Source organism: Lynx rufus, unplaced genomic scaffold (genome assembly GCF_022079265.1).
Source record: "Lynx rufus isolate CCGP_SWC_20201006 ecotype Redwood Valley unplaced genomic scaffold, mLynRuf1.p SCAF_3, whole genome shotgun sequence".
Taxonomy (NCBI): Eukaryota; Metazoa; Chordata; class Mammalia; order Carnivora; family Felidae; genus Lynx; species Lynx rufus.
The window spans coordinates 5,779,146-5,796,444 of NW_025814845.1; positions in this window are offsets into that span (position 1 = coordinate 5,779,146).

Below are 17,299 nucleotides of genomic sequence, written 5' to 3' on the forward strand. Positions count from 1 at the left end.
AGCTGGTTGATTCGTTGTTTCATTTGTTTTCTGGGATTCTGCAAGATAAAACCAAAGCTCAACAGCTTGTTAGCTAGAGTTCTAGAAGCTCTGGGGAACTGAACACAGAAGCTCTAGGGAAACCGACCCAAAGAACAAGCAGTGCAGAGGGAGTGACATGGAGTTTCTAGTATTAGCTTCCTGGGGCTGTTGAAACATATCACCACAAATGGTGTTGCTTAAAATACCAGGAATTTATCCTCCCAGTTTAAAAAAAAAATAATGTTTATTTATTTTTGAGAAAGAAAGACTGAGCACAAGCAGGGGAGAGCAGACAGAGAGAGAGAGAGAGAGCAAGACACAGAATCTGAAGCAGGCTCCAGGCTCTGAGCTATCAGCACAGACCCCGACGTGGGGCTCAAACTCATGAACCATGAGATCGTGACCTGAGCCAAAGTTGGACGCTTAACCGACTGAGTTACTCAGACTCCCGTATCCTCCCCATTTTGGAGTCTGAAATCTGAAAGTCTGAAATCAAGGTTTCGGGAAGATGTGATAAACTTGAAGACATAAAGAAGAATCCCTCCCTCCTTCCCTCTTCCAACTTTGGGTGCTCTGGGCAATCCTTGGCTTCTGAGACTCCTGGCCTGTCATTTTGATCTCTGCTCTCAAGTTCACGTCGTCTTCCCTGTCTTCTCTTCTGTGTGTCTCATGTCTCTCCTTCCCTTTCCCTTCTAAAGATACTTGTTATTGGATTCAGGGCCCACATGAGTAATCAAAGATAATCTCATCTTAAGATCCCTCGTGTCATTATACCCACAAAGGCTCTTTGTCCAAATACGTTCACATTCACAGGTGTCCGGGATCAAGGTGGACATATATGTTGGGAGCCTTCCATTCAGCCCATGGCAGAGGTCTTCTACCATAAAAAGAACTCCTCATATCGTTCTACTCCTCTACTTAAAACACTTCAAAGGCTTTAATCTCATTTACTCCAGCTGATATATATGCCACAATCTACCTTTCCTGACCTCTTCCCACACTCTCCATCACTGAACACACCAGCCATGTTGACCCTCTTCCTGCTCTTCACATATCATATCTGTTCCTGTCTCTGGGTAAGTTTCCACGGTTCTTCCTACTTGAAGTGTTCTGAAAATGTTCACAGAGCCCACTTCTCAGTATGCTGGGCTCAGCTGAGTATCACCCTTCACGGGGACTGTGATGGCTTTGTATCAGTCAGATACCAACAGAAAACAGATGGCACACTCAGAGCAGGGTAATTTGACAATTTATTGTCAAGGAGACTATTTATGACCATGTAGGTATAGGAGAACCACAAGGGAGAGATATATCAGGATCCCTTAGTAGTGGTGGTGACCAGAAGCCAGAATGAAGAAGAGGAGTATAGAGTCCTAGGAAAATTAACCTTCGTACAGAGTCAGCCCAAGGTGACCCTGCAGAGAGGGAGCAGAGGAGACAAATATTCTGATTTGACTTTCCTCCCTCCTCCAATCTCTACAGGAGGCCAAATGGTCAAGAAAGCCAGGGGCACCTATGATGTAACCTCCCGGAGTCAGCTTTCTTCCAAATAGAGGGTAGCATAGAGATAAGCAAATATGTAGGGACAAATAAAGGATGTTCTATTTTGGTATTTCATCCCTAGGCATTCGCTATCATCCCTCCCTGTTTCTCTTAATTTTCAGCACTTGGCTACTACATGAACCTACCCATTGTGTTATTTGCATCTATCCCACTCCAGTGTGTAAGTTCCATGAGGCCCATTTTATGTGTCATTCTATCTCTGTTGCCTGGATTTGTGCATGGTACACATTAAGTATTTGATACATATATCATCAGAGCTTAAATAAAGTCCTATAGGTATCACTCAGTGTTCTCCAGTGAAATAGAACCAGGAGGAGGTGTGTAGATGCATTAAGAGAGAGAGATGTTTTTAAGAAATGAGCTCACATAATTACAGAGGCTGGCAAATCCAAAACCTGTAGTTCAAATTCCCAGGCTGTCTGTGGGTAGAATTCCTTTTCCTTGGGGCAGGTGGGGCTTTTGTTCTATTCAAGACTTTACCTGATTAGATAAGGCCCACAGCCATTTTGGAGGGCAATCTGCTCTACTCAAAGGGCACTGATTAAAATGCCGATCTCATTCAAATACATCCGCACTAAAACGTTCAGAAGAAAGTTTCACCACGTGTCTGGGCAGTGTGGCCCCGCCAGGCTGACACATAAAATTAAGCATCCCAATACCATACTATATTAAGAAGTCACACCATTCCAGCTATAGGATCATTTTTGAGTATTTTCTGTGTGCTTGCTACATGTATTATCTCACGCATTGCTTCATCCATTCCAGAAGGTATGATAAGCATCTTCTCTTTCTAGCTATGGAAAATAAGACCTAGCATGATTAAATAACCCATGCAGGTAGAGCTGGTTATTGACATCTTCTGCCTGAAAATCTGTGTTCTTTCCACCGGTTATGGAACGAATTACCTATAGAAGTCGAGCTCCTAAAAATTAAAAAAACAAAAACAAAAACAAAAACGCATTGAAGCAATGATAGAAAAACGTTATGGAAAGTTACCCTTTCGTCTGTTACCGTCTCCTTAGTTGACCTGGAGACATGACCCGATGTTGTAAATTCTTGGCTTTCTCTATAAAAGGGATTACACTAGGAGATTCCTCATCGGTTATGTTTTTGAAGCCCATATAGAGGAATCCTACTCTTTTGCCTCCTGATTGTGTCACTGAGATGCAGATTTCGCGACTGTCGTTTGGGAAATACGGCACTGTCCCAGACCTCTGGGTATTAGTGCACGGTGACTTAGATTTAGAAGCCCAACAACACTAATGCTAAATGCTTTTTTTTTTTAATTAATTAATTTATTTTGAGAGAAAGAGGGAGCAAGCATGAGCAGGGGAGGGGCAGAGAGAGACAGAGAGAGAGAGAGATAGAAAGAATCTCAAGCAGGCTCCACGTGGCCAGTGCAGTGCCCAATTCAAGGGGCTTAATCTCATGAATAGTGAGATCATGACCTGAGTCGAAATCCAAAGTCAGACATTTAACTGACTGAGCCATCCAGCTGCCCCAGTGCTAACTGTTAAGTAGCCAGGTAGGTGTAGAAAGGTGTAGAAAGGCGCAACAAAGGAGAGAGTCAGAACCCAGCTGCCCACACAATTCAAATAAATTCTCATGAGAGCAGGTCTAAAGATACAGGTTTAATATTGCCAGAGGCAGGAAGCAAACTGAAGACAGAGAGGCAGCAATCAATGAATATTCTTCTCCTTTAACTAAAAATGCTAATATGTATATAAATTGCTGACTGCTGGTATTTAGCCCAGGAAAGCTTTATCACTATCTACTTATTTATAAATAACCTCATCATTTCCAAATGATTATTTGAGGCAAGTTATAGTCTAACGGTAGGTAGGAGAGATGATTTAAATCTCCAGAGCGAGGGGTAGAAGAGAGGAAGTGAAAAGAAATGGAGAAAAAAGCTTATTCACGCTCAGCACGGATTAAGAAATTTTACCGGAGAAACTTTAATTAAGAAATCTCTCCTGTTCATAGTTGTACTAGTCAGCTCAGGCAGCCACATCACAGCACCGCAGGGCAGCTAAGCAACAGAAATTTATTTCTCACGGTTCTGCAAGCTGGAAGTCCCAGATCAAGGTCTGGAGGGGTTGGTTTCTGGTGAGACTTCCCTTCCTGACTTGCAAACAGCCACTTGTCCTCACATGGCCTTTCCTCTGAGCAAGCAGAGAAAGAGAGAGAGAGAGAGAGTGCTCCTTTTCTTATAAGGCCACCAGTTCTAGAAGATTAAGGCCACACCTTTGTCACCTCATTTAACCTTAAATGACACCAAAAGGCCTTCATTCCAAATAGAATCGCCTTTGGTGATTAGTTAGGGCTTTGGCTTAGGAATTTGGGGAGGTGGGACACAATTCAATCTGTCGCAATACTTCTAACATTAAATTGTGAGCTATGTTGGGGCGCCTGGGTGGCGCAGTCGGTTAAGCGTCTGACTTCAGCCAGGTCACGATCTCGCGGTCCGTGAGTTTGAGCCCCGCATCAGGCTCTGGGCTGATGGCTCGGATCCTGCTTCCGATTCTGTGTCTCCCTCTCTCTCTGCCCCTCCCCCATTCATGCTCTGTCTCTCTCTGTCCCAAAAATAAATAAACGTTGAAAAAAAAAATTTAAAAAAAATTGTGAGCTATGTTATTATTCCTGAGTCCTGTGCTCCTTGGAAATTCAGGTCAGGCTGAGTCTTTTGAGGTCAGTTTTGCATCTTTACCTCTGACTTCCCAGGTCTGGTTTCTGGCCCCCCCCTTCCCACTGGGCATCCACGGATCTCTGGTTTACATCTCTCAGACACTTAGCTCATTGCCTCCTCTTCTAGTAACTCCGTCTGCAATGGATTAGGAGGTTCTGATAGCAAGGACTGTGACTTAAATGTCTTGCATGCATTCACTCAGTCAAATATGCATTGACTTCCATTTTGTGACAGGGACAATTCCTCAGATATATCCTCTGCCAAGTTTCTTATTCCCCCTGGCCCCATGGTGCTTACGTTTTAAGGAGAGGACGTGGTGCAAATGAATACCAGTCAGAAACAATTAAAGTGAGGCAGAAGAGAAATATCTGTGCGTGGTGAGTGTTTCCAAAGTGGTTAAACCAGTGACTGACATAGAGTAACAGGGAAGTATTTACTATTTACAGTAGAAATGGAAGACCTCTACTGCGTGAAATTACACCTTAGCTGAAATCTAAAGACGTGAAAACAACCATCCTGCAGACTACTGTTCATTTATGTTCCAAGAAGAGGCAACGGGGGCAACGATGTGGAGAGAGTGGCGAATACCTGGGCAGCTAATCAACTTACCAGGGGCCAAAATAGACTGCAGGTGGAGAAATCATCAAGGGCCAGGTCACAAAAAAACACGTGACATGGAGGCCGGTACAAAATAGGAGCTTCTAAATGTGGCTACATAAACAAAAAGTGTCTGAAGTGCGGGGCAGGGTGACCAAACAAGGGTGTGTCAGCCAAGGACAGAGGCACAGTGCTAAGCCCAGCACCATTTAGAGCCTACGCCATAGGAGGACACTGGGCAAATACCCTTTTTCTTCCTTTTCCCTTATCTCCAGCCTCATGGTTTCACTCCACCTTTCCCGCCTTTCAGAGTTGGATGGTTTATCTCTCTATAGGCATCTTTTTTGGTAGAGGACAAAAAGCAGTTGTCATTTGACTAAGAAAGCACACTATTCCTTTAAAAAAAGAGAGAGAGAGAGAAGAGGAAAGGAGAGTAAAGGAGAAGGGAGGAGAGGGTGTGGGAAGAGGAGAGGAGGGAAAAGAAAACAGAAAAGAAAACAAAAGAAAAGAAGAGAAAGAGAAAGAGAGAAAGAGAAAAGAGAAAAGAAGGAAAGAAGGAAAGAGAAAGAAGGAAGTAAAAGAAACTGTATAAAACTTGGGCCCTACCAGCCCTCCCGGTTAATTTAATTAAGCTAATAATCACTGGTCACCTATCATGAGCAAAAGATTTGACTGCTGCAGGAATTGCAAAGATGAACAAACCACAGTCTCTGTTTCAAGGAACTGACCACACAAAGCCTCCCCTGGCCAAAAATCTCTATTTCTGATAAATATACAAATTCACAGGGTCCAATAAAGGCTGTTCAATGGCAACGGAATGCAAGATGTATAGCGCCATTTGGAGATGTAATGAGACAACATGCCTCTACCAAATATCCCAGAGCGTGAGGCGCCTGGGTGGCTCAGTCCGTTAAGCGTCCAACTTCGGCTCAGGTCTCGATTTCATGGTTCGTGCGTTCGAGCCCTGCGTCAGACTCTGTTAGCTTGGAGCCTGGAGCCTGCTTTGGAGTCTATGTCTCCCTCGCTCATGTGCTCTCGCTCGCTCTCTCTCTCTCTTTCTCAAAAATAAAATAGAAAATGAAACAAAAATAAACTATCCCAGAGCAGATCACAATGTCCAATGTAAGGAAAGTTTCTAATAAATGTTACATGAATGCTTTTGGCACACAGGTTTCATAAGACCGTGTTAGCACCGCAGAAGTGTGCTGGGACCATCTGACCATTTAATTTTCAAATTACGTGTCTAGGTGCATTTTCTTTTTAAAAAATTGCATATAAAAAGAATTAGCTGGAATAATAGCTCTGATCATTGTACGATAGCTCTCGGAGGCTGATAGCAATTGATGTCATTTAATTATTCAAACGAGCGGTTAATCAAAACACACTGACCAGAAGTACAATGTATTTGATTTCTTCACTGAAACTCGATAATCATGGCTACATGTGACAAGTAATGGTATTACTAGACATTTTCTTTATATGTAAAGAAAATTGGGACTTTAAGAATTGCCCTCACAAGTTCTCTTTAAAAGACGATTTTGTTCACGCAGCTGTAATTCAGCCAACAATAGTTACAAGAGCATTTTTTTGAAGGTTAATTTTGGCACAGCTTGGTGTAGACTAAGTAAGGACTCTATGATGTTTATACACTATAAAACAGGCATGTTGCTCAGGGACATAAGCCTGGGCTGCAAGATGTCATTTTGTATTTGTTGATAGAGAAATCAACACTATAATTAATTAGATCTAGTGGTGCCATCAGCTGGCTCATTTGCCCCCGCAGAACTGGTTCCAAAAATCTCTCTCCTGGTCAAAGTCCTGTTCCTGTTCATTATTGCCTGTCAACTGAGCAGAGATAGAAGTCAGGAGTCATCGACTTTCAACCTGTATGCATGTCAATATGGCGGCCAGCCTTTTGGGGGTACTTTTCTACCTGTGTTTTGAAGTCCTTGGGAGATCACAGCTCTGTTTTAAATGCTTTATTTTCTTTGAGCCTTGCCATAGCCACATGGGGTAGACTAAATGCAAAATCATATGCTATTTTACAGTTGAGGATGAAGGTCTGAGTGGCCAGTAACTTGTAACTAGCAGATGGGTCCAGAGGGCTTACAGAATGGATTTTGAGAATCCTTATTTTCACCCACTTCCCTCCTGGCAACATCAATTCTTTATTCTCCCCAATTGCACAGCTTCATGCTGAGAGTTGCTTTCATTCCTTCTCAGGAGGGCCTCTCAGCCATCCCTTAATTACAAATCCTGCACGGGACCCATTTCCAAAGTCTGGCAAAGTGTGGTCATTTTTAAATCCAGTGGCAGACATTACCTTAGAAACCTTCGTGAATGGTGGGGAAAGAAACTATTAAAAGGAGAAAATAGAGAGAAAAATTAAAGTGGAAAAAAGCTCTTATATCAGCTTTTCCCAGAAACAATGCTTCAGCTATTACATAAAAGAAGAGGCCGTCTCTTGCTGGCACAGAAGAGAATGGGAGGGAGGCTAAGGAAATTGGTGAAAAGAAACACTAGAAGTTCCAGAACAGTTGGCTACACATACCATTAAATTATTAGGGCCGGGGAGGGCAGGTGGGATCATTCACTTTTACCAGAGGTAATGTTACTAACATGTCTTTATTAATATACATGTTTTGTTTATTTTTGTGTTTTTTTTCAATTTTAGAAACAACATCACAAATTGATGAAACTATTTGAAAAACAAGGAACAAAGGTAATTACATATATTCTCATCTCCCAAACGTAGATGCTGTCGTGTCTATGTTCCTTTCTTATCTTTGTATGCAAATACACATTGTTTGATAGAACATTCTTCCAAATTGTCATAAAACATTTGTAACTTGCTGCAGTTTGACCTGGGGAAGCATGGGGCTCTGTTTCAGGAGGGTACACTCTTCTAAAACAAACTCGATAAAAGCATACCGGTAACAACCTCTTCACCGATGCTCTGTCTTGCACATGATCCCCAACCTCTACAGTTCTACTGTGAAATGGAACCACCTTAGGGCATTGACCATTTCTCCCTGCCCCAATCTAAAGGGTCTTCTTTCTTGAAATTTACTCAGTGCCCTGTGACCTTCTAAAGATGGCTGCCCTGAGCTTGGACCAGACCCATCTGAGGTCTCTCCTCCTTGGGTGCCCAGTGACCCTCTAAGTTACCCATGTGTATGCCCGGTGCACCCGAACACTCGAGCAATTTTGCCTTTGGGTTTGCCTGAGGCTAGGGCACTGGTTCCGGGAGGTAGGTCTGGCCGGGGTACTTGACAGATGCTATCTTCCCCCTTCACAGGGCCACACCATAAGAGTACCAACCCGCTGATAACCTCCCTCCAATGTAACTGAAAATAAGTCCCAAAGAATTCTACAAAAGAGAAGAAAAAATCACACACAAAGTACCCGGGAGATTAGATAACGTAACATCTAGCAAATATTTGGATCTGAATATAAGTGAAATGTAATGAAATAAACAGAGAAGTATTCTGAAAAGCTAAGTCCAAAAAAATTAAAGAAAATATGCTTTTCAAAAGCTGTAATGAATGAAATTCAAAGAGAGAAAGTAGGAAATAAGTGTGCATCACTTATTTTAAATACTTATATTAAAGATTTATTATTCTTATAAATAAATAGCTCTTTAGATCAAATATTAAGTAAAAAACAGTGACTGTTGTTTGGTATTTGGTATGGCTCATACGCACTTCATAAAATAAGAAATATCAATGTTGATAGTATTGAGCATTACATATTCATTTACAGATGACAGGTTAGGGGCGCCCGGGTGGCTCAGTCGGTTAAGCGTCTGACTTCGCTCAGGTCACGATATCACGGTCGGTGGGTTCGAGCCCCACGTCGGGCTTTGTGCTGACAGCTCGGAGCCTGGAGCCTGCTTCGGATTCTGTGTCTCCCTCTCTCTGCCCCTCCCCCACTCATGCTCTGTTTCTCTCTGTCTGAAAAATAAAATAAACATAAAAAATTTAAAAAAAAAAGATGACAGATTAAAATAATACGTTTGTCTCCGGCCAGTATGGAGCAATAAGAGAGTTTTAACACACAGTAGGTAGACTAAGAATCACCAGAGTTGATAGATAGAGTTTGATGTGGGGGGAAAAAATTATATGCTCAGAGAGATTCATACCAGTGTTATTTATAGAGCAAAAACCTGGAAATATCTAGCTGTTGAATAAATATTCAAAATGATTAAATTAGAGTATCTCCACATCTTATATTATGCAGCCTTAAAACGGTGTTTATAGTGACTTGTCAGTCATGTGACAACTTTTCCTGCCATGTTAGGTGACAGACACAGGATATAGTTGTGAGAAACACGCATGGAAGCACTTAGATGGAAATCCTCCAAAATACATTTTTATAAATGGATATTTTTACATCATGTGTTCTTAAACTTGAGTGCAGTGAGGAATTTGTCCAAAGTGCAGATTCCTGGTCTACAGTCCTAAAATTTCTGATTCACTGGATTTGAAAAGGAATCTGCATTTTTAAACAGGCTTCCCGGGTGCCTTTGATACAGGTGAGTGCCGACTCCACCTGAGAAACGTGGTTATAATTTGTAAAATGATGGATGCAAGCAGGTACAAATGCATGCAAAACCATACATGACATAGGACTATATAATATGTACTCTGCGATATAAATATATAAAATGTATAAAAATGTAGTCCTGATTACACCTGTTTCTTTTTAATTTTAACAATAATTTTCCAATATGTATGAGTAGTTTTTTTTTTTAATCTGCTTTTTTTTTTTTTTTTTTTTTTAATTTGAAAGGATTTGTAAGGACACCACATTCACCGGAGATAATTCTTGCTGTCTTCAATATGCTTCTTCTGGACATCTCTGCTTTAACTGGGAAATCATATTTCTCCTTTGCTCATTTTAAATCTCTACCCTCTTGGGGCGTCTGGGTGGCTCAGTCGGTTAAGCATCCGACTTCAGCTCAGGTCATGATCTCTCAGTTTGTGAGTTCGAGCCCCATGTCAGGCTCTGTGCTGACAGCTTGGAGCCTGGAGCCTGCTTTGGATTCTGTGTCTCCCTCTCTCTGTGCCCCTCCCCAGCTTACTCTCTCTCTTTCTCAAAAAAAAAAAAAATATATATATATATATTAAAAATTAAAAAAAATAAATAAATCTCTGCCCTTGGTGGAAACCAAATGCAGTCTGAATGGCAGATTCTGGTTCTAGGGACTCCTGTGAAACTGATAAGAGAGCAGAATGGAGCTGACATAGGCAAAGTGGCCTAAAAGTCCATTCTGCGGAAACTGAGGCTCTCTCTGGGGAGAGCATGCATGAAGAGTGTAGGGTTGGGAGCCTATGAAAACGAGGATGGTTGATTTCAGCTCTACGGACTACCAGAGACACTTGGAAGAGGGTGTCTGCACCCCAGGGAAGCAATGGGAAGCTCTGTATAGCCGCCTTCCTTGCATGCGAACAAAAAACGCCCGCTGACTCTGATTGAGTTGACAATGAAGGATCCATGTGATGTCAGAGAGAAGCTCAGCTTCAGGATGGGCTCAAATATTGCCTCTAAACTACTTGCTTCTGCTCCGCAGACCTGCCAGGTAGACACCGGGCCCAAGGGTGATTCAAAGGAAAGAACACAGGCTTCAACACAAAATCGAAATGGACTTCTTTGTCCTACTACACCAGCTGTTTGCACTTGGTAGTGAATTGACAAGTCTTGCTTTACTCGTCAGGATAATGGTTGACTGGAATAGTTGTTTATCCAAAGGACGTAAAAATCCTGACTTGAAGGGGCACGTGTACCCCAATGTTTATAGCAGTGGTATCGACAATAGCAAAATTATGGAAAGAGCCCAAATGTCCATTGACTGATGAATGGACAAAGAAGATGTGCTATATATATACAATGGAACACAACTTGGCAATGAAAACGAATGAAATCTTGCCATTTGCAACAACGTGGTTGGAACTAGAGTGTATTATGCTAAGTGAAATAAGTCAGTCAAAGAAAGAAAAATATCATATTTCATTCATCTGTGGAATTTGAGATGCACAACAGATGAACATGGGGAAGAGAAGGAAAAATAAAATAAAAACAGCGAGGGAAGCAAACCCTAAGAGACTCTTAAATCAGAACACACTGAGAGTTGCTGGAGGGGAGGTGGGCGGGGGGAGGGGCTAAATGGTTAATGGGCATTAAGGAGGGCACTTGTTGGGATGAACACTGGGTGTTATATGGAAGTGATGAATTACTGGGTTCTACTCCTGAAGCCAAGACCACATTGTATGTTAACTAACTTGAATTTAAGTTAAAAAAAAAATGGTTGATTAGAGAGAGAAACTTCTCAGGTATGGAATTTTCTCACCTGATTTTTGGCACAGGAGTATGTGACTAGTCCTAACGTGAACAATGACATTTCTGGTATTAATGGAGGCTGAGGAAGACTGGCCAGGATGAGTGGGGGAAGTGTATGGTGGGCAGAGCAGCAAGCAGCTGAAACAAACACCAGTAGGAGAGAAGGTGTAGACGCTGGGGAGGAATCAGGGATATCACACCGTCTGGCAAAGGGAGAGAATCCAGGAGGCTGAAGTGGGTCTGGGGTTAAGCCCGGATGGGAAGTGGGGTTGGTGTAGAACTGAAAACTCCATACCAAAGCTGCTCATGAGAAAATGGGGTATGTTTTCCCTGGAGAAAGACAAAGGGGGAATGACCTAATGACATGGTTTTCACATTGAATTTGAAAGTCAGACTTGCGGAAGGACGTCTCCTTAAACTGTATATCTCAGGGGCTCTGAATGTTACAACCTGTGAATCATTGGCGTGAGGCAAAATGATTGACTTGGAAAAGTGCTACAAGTTTCAATTTTTGCCTTGATTTCATATATATATATATATATATGTATGTATACACATGCATACATATATACAACCATTGTATTATAAATTAAAAGCTAGAGACTAACAGCTATTTTCATTTTGGCATTGTGTTACTAATTAAGAGTTATTTGAATGTGAGAATGATAGGAATTACATACCCTTGGAATAAAAGATAGTCCTTGTGAACACATTTTGAGCCCATTTTGCTTTATACAATATACCTAAACTTCTTCTCTTAATGATCAGTGACAACTTTATCATAGACCTGGGCCAGAACTTTAATGACAGTTGGGGACACTTTGATAAGTGCAGAGGACAGTCACAGAAACAGGTGAAAGAAAGGTAAATTAAGGCTAAATTTGACTAAAGAAGAAAAATATAATTAGAAAAATAATTTGTGCTTTTTTTTTTTTTTGAAAAGAGAGCTGATTTTTAAAAAGTGTTGCCTTGGGACACCTGCGTGCTTCAGTCAGTTAAGTACCCGACGCTTAGTTTCAGCTCAGGTCATGATCTCATGGTTTGTGAGTTTCAGCCCCACGTCTGGCTCCTTGTTGAATGTGTGCAGTCGGCTCCAGATTCTCTCTCTCTCTCTCTCTCTGCCCTTTCCCACTCGTGCTCCCATACTCTCTCTCTCTCTCTCTGAAAATAAATAAATAAACTTAGAAAAACAAATGTTGTCTTGCTGAAAAGTAGTCTCCATATCCCTGGAAGCTTCCACCGAAGGCTGTATAATGGATTCTGAAATACCCAGAGGCATATGACAGAGAAGCAACACTCATTAAATGGCCACCAGGTCAGACACAGTACTCAGCCCTGCATATTTATTATATCCATTAATGCTAAGAGAGGCTGATGAACTTGCCCAAGGCCACAAATGGGAGACATGGAATTAAAACCCGGGCCTTCCTGCCTTTGCTATTAATAGCTTTATTTAGCTCCGTGTGCGGTACTAGAAATATGGCTGCGAGGCTTGACCGGATCGTCACAAAGGTACTAAATAATAGTGACCAAAAATAATTTTTCTGCTTTCTTTTTTTTTCCCTTTGCTTTGTGACATTACTCATTGTTTAACTTAAATTTTTCATCCTTAAACATCCTTGTGGCTGGACAATTGCTAAAGCAGGTGTCACAAGACTTCTCCTATAAAAGACCAAAGATTCAATATTTTTAGTCTTGTGGGCCATTGTTTCTCTGCCTCAACCACTCACTCAACTCTACCATCATCACATGAAAGCAATGATAACCAATATGTAAATCAATGAGGTTGACTGTGCTTGAGTAAAGCTTTATTCACAAAAGCAGGGGGCAGGCTCCTGTGGCCTCAGGGCTGTGATTTCCTGACACCTGTGTTGGTGATCCTGGAAGTCTCTTTCCAGCCAGTTTTATGCCCCTTTTGGGAGGAGCAGGAGTCTTATCTGATTGATCAGTTTAGAAGAGGGAAGTCTCTTTTCCCAGACTCACCCCTGCCCTCCCTCCCCAATCTGGCTCCTTTTTCATTATTTTGGTCTGTTCTCTGCTCTTAGGTGACGATCCTTCCATGACAGAGGTCTGTGGTTATTCAAGTCTACCTGTAACTAGACGGGAGTGTTTAATTGCCAGGCATGGGTTTTAGGACTGTTTGTTACCCAGTGTGACCGCCAGCCTATCCTGACTGATGCATGGGGTAGAGCACAAGGAACTCCTTCCTCTGCCCATATTTAAGCACATCTTCCATTCAGCATTTTAGCAGGTCGAAGGCTGATATTTGAGTTTCCATACATCTGAGTCCTGTGGCTAAATCTCACTTGGTTCCAACATAGGGGGATCTTGTCTCCACCCCTGCAAAGCTACAGTTGGTCCCCACCCAAAGTTCAGTTCGGAGATTGAGAATGGTGATGTGACACACGCATGAAGAGGTCTGAGGAGGTTTGTAACATCCACAGCTGAGGTCTCTGGGAAAGGCAGGGCAGTCCTCTTAAGCAGGTTCATTTTCAGGAGATAATCAGGAAAAGAAACGAGGGTGTGCCTCATTGCATGTAGGGGGCACAGGCAGGGGGGAGGGTCCTCATGTGTGGGCAGGGGCTTGTGTACTTTGAATCTCCCTTGGGCACCAAAGGAGGGACCACCTGGGTTTTCATATCAGCTTTCTCAGGTATGGGACAAAGCAAACGAGGGAGGTGTAAAATATAACATCAAAAATGCATTCTAGCTTGAAGGAGGTGCACACTGTTTGGGGTGCCCGGGTGCATCAGTCTGTTAAGTGACCAACTCTTGATTTCGGCTCAGGTTACAATCTCATGGTTCATGAGTTCAAGCCCTGCATGGGGCTCTGCACTGACGGGGAAGAGACTGCTTGGGATTCTCTCTCTCCTTCTCTCTTTACCCCTTGGGCACACATTCTCTCTCAAGATAAATAAGCATAAAGAAACATTTTTTAAAAATGCAGGCAGCTTCTCTGATATAGTAAAGAAGAGTTTTATTTAACTAGGTACCCTATCCCTGGCCACCTGGAATTAAAGATGCGTATGTAAGTATTTCCTCTTGATTCATCTGTGTACTCCTCAATAGAATATTTCTTGTCTTATTAATTTATCTATACTCATATTTCAACACATCTTGAACAGAGTAAATATCCTTATGTGCAATTGTAATTAATTGTTCCCTTATCTAAATAATGCAACCTAATTAGCTAATACATTTAGATAAACATACCTATGCAGACTCAAAAGGGGTTTGTTGTCGGATTAATACGATGCTGAGAATTTTGTGGACCTCTCTAGTGCTACTAATCATAACTGTATCTAAGTTTACTTGCATTTCTCCAAGATGAAGTCAAGTCTTCCAAAATTGGAATTAGGGAGGCTACCAAAAGGAGGCACAACCACATTTCCTGAGTTATCACATTCCCCAAGGCAACCACAGGTTAAGAGACACACGATTTTACACAAGTGAGAAGTAATGCTTTGTGTAGAAAGAAAGTCTACCTCGATATTATATTATGAAGTAATCTGGGAAAGAATCCAAATGGAGCCTCACACCTCTGACTGTATAATGATTGTGTTTTTTCACAAGGTCGAATAAGACATATGGAATATAAACTTTGGTCTTTAGGAATGAATGCCAGAGTTTCTGAAATCTTTCCAAATGTAGAATGGAGTAGAACACTTCTGATTAGAAAACCTCTTGTTTAAAATATATTTGTTGTGCAATCTTGTTTATTTTTACAGACGTGAATTATGGAATCATGCGTTCTTTGATATCCTAAGTAAGGCAAAATGAATTTATGCACTCACCAAAGACCCAAAGTTTCCATCCTAGTAAAAATGTTTACATGGTTGGAACACCCCCTTCCCTGGCTGAATCATGCCAAGATTCTCTCCATGGATTTGATATGGAAAGACCTTTGTGTGTTCTGTCTCCCAGTTACTGCTGATCAATGGCATTTCTGTGTTCCAAGAACTATTAAGGATTTCTATGTTCAGGTATCTGTCACCTGGATCAAAATAGAGAAGAATATGGAAGCATTATTTCTTGACAGCTGCCTAGATCCCAGCAGTATCATGCAACAGATGATACTAAGATTTTTCAGTACATTTGAGGATCCAAGTAATACTTATAGATGAAGACAATGGTCAAGTTTCAGTGGTCAGACACTGTTTGCGGTTTTGGTCAGTTTTTTAAAGTCAAAACAGTAAATAATCCATAATGCTAACTGTTTTAAACAAGAGGCACCTGGGGCGCCTGGGTGGCGCAGTCGGCTAAGCGTCTGACTTCAGCCAGGTCATGATCTCGCGGTCCGTGAGTTCGAGCCCCGCGTCGGGCTCTGGGCTGATGGCTCAGAGCCTGGAGCCTGCTTCCGATTCTGTGTCTCCCTCTCTCTCTGCCCCTCCCCCGTTCATGCTCTGTCTCTCTCTGTCCCCCAAAAAATAAATAAACGTTGAAAAAAAATTTTTTAAATTTGAGATTTTGTAGGCAGTGCAGGTTTTAGTTGAGGACAATGTGACTATGACACATGGGAGTGAGAAAGTAAAGTCAAGTTGAAAGAAAAGTCTTAGGAGGTAAGGAAAGGGAGGAATAAAGAGACTAACAGGGCTGCTCTCTTGCGCAATACCTGGGGCCTTATCGAGTAGTCATCCGTGACACTGGTTAAGCTGAGGTTTAAATGATTAATCCACGCCGAATTTCATCCCTTGCCCCCACACACTAGTGTGTGAGTAGGAGCTTCTTTCTGTCTTGCTCAACACTGTATCTCCAGTAACTACAACATGGTCTATCAATAGGCACTCAATAAATATTTGTTGGATGAACGAATAAATGTTGATGTCACTAAAAGACAAGAGTAATGCTGTGAAAGGTGAATTAACACCTAAAGACTGGGTGGCGCAGTTGGTTGAGCGTCCGACTTCAGCCAGGTCACGATCTCGCGGTCTGTGAGTTCGAGCCCCGCGTCGGGCTCTGGGCTGATGGCTCAGAGCCTGGAGCCTGTTTCCGATTCTGTGTCTCCCTCTCTCTCTGCCCCTCCCCCGTTCATGCTCTGTCTCTCTCTGTCCCAAAAATAAATAAACGCTGAAAAAAAAAATTAAACAAGAGGCACCTAAACAAGTCAATAACATGGAAATGAGCTTTAAAACCATAGTTGGAACTGTCTGATCTGTTCTATTTACTATCTCCTAAATGGATGTTTTTCAATGGCTTAATTCTTCTAAGTGTATGTGCATGGGACTGTGGAGATGGAAGGACAGGTGTACAAGTTAGTTTATAAGCGATTTAGTAGAAACCATTGTATGAGGAATAAAAATAGGCTCTTTTGGTTTAGATTTTGACAAGCCGCTTTTGACAATTTTTAATTAGGTCTTCTCAAGAAGAAATAATTTGCAGAAATATGGGTTGGTTGCCTATTCAGAAATTGCCATCTATTTAACTATACCACTGTAAAGGAGATATAATGATATATGATATATAGAGAGATATAGACATAGATATATGATATATAGAGAGATATATATGATGTATAGATATATGATATATGCTATTATTAAAGATAGGTTAAAAATAATATCTGGGATTATAGGGTAGGATAAAGTCCTTAGAGATCATTTAGGCTAACTCCCTAATTAAAAAAAAAAGAGCAAATTTTGGGATATAATGGTTAAAGCTATTGCCCAAGACCACACACACACACCATTTGGTAGATAAACTAAATTTTAAACACAAGGCTCCTGGTTTTAAGGGAGTGCTCTTTCCACAAACCTAACATGGTAGCACCCCGAAGTTTCATTCATATTTCAAATTTGTTGTTTTTCTACATGTGACCTGTTTATTTATTCTCTCTCCACTCTAAGCCACTCATCCACATGTTGAAAGGCTATAAAACAAATCATTATCTAATGTAGTATGAAACACAGGGCAATTTGATCATGTCAGTGTGTCCCATATATTTCACGTTCGAACCACTGAATAACAATTTTTAGCCTCTCAGAGAGTTTCTCTGTCCCCTGCCTCTGCCTTCAGCTACTTATTCCTGCTGGCTTTGCTGGCATTCACACTAGATTCAGTTTCGCAAGGTATAGACATTATTGTCTAGCATTTCCT